Source organism: Grammomys surdaster, unplaced genomic scaffold, assembly GCF_004785775.1.
Source record: "Grammomys surdaster isolate TR1022 unplaced genomic scaffold, NIH_TR_1.0 126039, whole genome shotgun sequence".
NCBI lineage: Eukaryota > Metazoa > Chordata > Mammalia > Rodentia > Muridae > Grammomys > Grammomys surdaster.
Genome location: NW_021620852.1, coordinates 1,434,968 through 1,437,819, shown reverse-complemented (window position 1 = coordinate 1,437,819; position 2,852 = coordinate 1,434,968).

Below are 2,852 nucleotides of genomic sequence, written 5' to 3'. Positions count from 1 at the left end.
CCTAATCCAAGCATTGTTCTTCTACACCTTCCCAATAAACTGGAGGAATCACACAACCTAACACTGTGTATTTCCCTGTATCTTGGTCCTATCTCACTTTCAGGAATGGTTTTCCTGATTGGCTTGCATTTACAAGTCAGGTATCTTGAAGATGCTTCTCATAGGTTACGCCTTGGTCTCCAAACACACCTCTCAGGGTTCATAACTCACATTGACTCTGTATACAGGGTTTAACCAGACTTTCTGACTGTATTGAAAACCAATCTCTTGCAATCATCACCAGACCAAATGTCACCAAACTCAAGGATCATGGTAAATTTATTTTTCCAGCCACGTTTCCTTATTTGTTAAAATACTAGACTAATGCAATCTGCTTTAATCAATGGCGGATATAAACTTATCAAGATAAAATACTTATCAAGGTACTGGCATGTAGTACTCACTAATGACCCTTGCCTTTTGTACCACAGCCAATCTCAGTATGTGAATGAGATTGTAACTTTTCATTGGTTGTAATTTATTCATTGATATGTAATCCAATGTCCTTAACCTGCTACCAAACTTTAAAATATTGAAAAAAATTAATGTTCCTGAATGACTTTCATTTCTTTCCTTATCTAGTTCTTTCTCTTTCTGCCTCTATCCTTTTCTCTCATCCTATCTCAGTCTCTTCCTCTTCATTTCTTCCATCTTGCAAATTTTTTACTTCTTGTGATAGCATTTCACAATTTTCACCAAGATGTTTATCAAGTTCTTAGCTCAAGTTATCCTCTGACTTCTGCTTTCTGCAGTCATAAGCCACCAAGGATAACTTCTCAATTCTATTTCTAACTATCTTAAAGAGCTATTTGTTCAAGTCACTTGCTTTCCTGAATTATTAAATCTACTTCACAGGGTTGCTAGAGTTTTCACTCAGATATTTGAAGAAGATATACTAATCTCACTATTGTTTTCTGGTTGATTTTTAGCCACTTTTAACAAAGTTTTATGGGTGACATGTATTCATTGATATCATGTGAGTAGAAATATCCCCACTTCTCATTACCATTCTGGGGATCACCACAGTCCAGGGTATGTTCTTTTCTCTGTTTATTGCCATTTAACATAAATGGACTAACTTCTATGAAAATAAATACTAATTTTATTATGACCTATTTGTATATATCTTCCATCCAAAACAAATAAATATCTGGCAAAATGTATAAATTTATAAAAACTATGTATATATTTTTTTCTACCAGTAAAATTCAATCTGTCTATTTAAATTCAATCTGTTTATTTCTTGACAAATAATGTAGAATGGTTAAATAAGTTTGGCTGGCATTTTATTAGTGAGTGCAGGAATATAACAGGTTCAGAAACCATATACTGTTATCACTGGGGACACAAAATCAGGGGCATATAAACTTATCAAGTTTATGCATAATGCTGAGCAAAATTCTTATACACGAGAAAAGAGTGTTAAGTTAGCAAATAATATAATTCACCCTTTTATTTTTTCATGTCTATTCTGAAAATATTTTGTTTAATTTTATTGATTGAATACAGATTCCCTAGTACAAGCATGGATAATTAACTTCATCTGTAAATAGATGGATAGATAAATAGTGCCATCCATCACTTGAAAGCTAAAATTCAATTTTATTTTTAGAGTGCAGTTAGATTATATTTGAGTAGTTGCTACTTTGATCTCAGTTACTTTGACCAAATATGTGAGGTACCTCTTGACTTTTGAACATGGGTTGTTTTGGTTAGATCTCTCTTTCTAATAAAATCTACAAATATTTGATAGATCTGGATAAATGAGCATCAGTGTAGGACTTAGGGGAAGGCTTATGAGATAGAGTTCAGAACATGAGGAATGCTAAAGCCATCCTGATATAATTCCTATCTCAAGGTTTCTCTAGGTGTCTCTCTTAGGACATATTGTATTCAAATTTGTCTTTGATATAATTAGTTGGAAAATAGTAGAAATGATTTTTACTCAATAGAACTTGATTGAGATACTTGTCATACCTCAAAGAAAGCAAAGGCCAGGTGCGGTGGCACACATCTATAATCATTTGAGCATTCAAGAACCTAAAACAGGAAGATAATTGTAAGGCTAGCCTTAGACATACTGAATTTTAAGGTTTAAAGATGCCTTGGCAACATATGTATGCCATTTCAGAAGTGTGATTAAGAAGTGTCCATCCCTAGGCAGAGCTACAGACAGCCATTGGCTTCTGGAGAAGGAGAATTATAGCCTTTTGCAAGGAAGGGCTCCCTAATTATTTATCTATGACAACGTGTTCAGCCTTGAAACCATATACACACAAAGAACAAAAATAGATTCAGTATCAAGGCTATGATGGTGCATGCCTATAATTCCAGCACTCAGGAAGCAAAACAGACAGATTTCTCTGAGTCCAAGGACACTCTGGGGTACAGAATGATGTCCAGGACAGCAAAAACTACACAAAGAAACTTAGTCTTGAATGAATGAATGAATGAATAAATAAATAAATAAATAATATAAACATTTCATAATAGACTAAGTAGGTTCTATTTATGTATTTTATGCATCCATATAAACATACGTGTGTGTGTATAAAAAATACAATCAAAGAGAAAGGCTTTAAATTTGAGACTGTGGATGACATGAGATGGGTTCGGGACTCAGTAACTGGAGGAGCTGGAGAGAAGAATGGAAGGGCAGAAATGATGTAGTTCTATTTCAATTAGAAACCTTAAAAAATAAAAGTAAAGAAGTGTGTAGAAGCCAAAGAGGTACTTCTGACTCCATGTGAATTTTCTGATTCCTCTCTGGTTCTCAGTCATATGACTCTTACAGAATCTGCATGCTGTAAGGA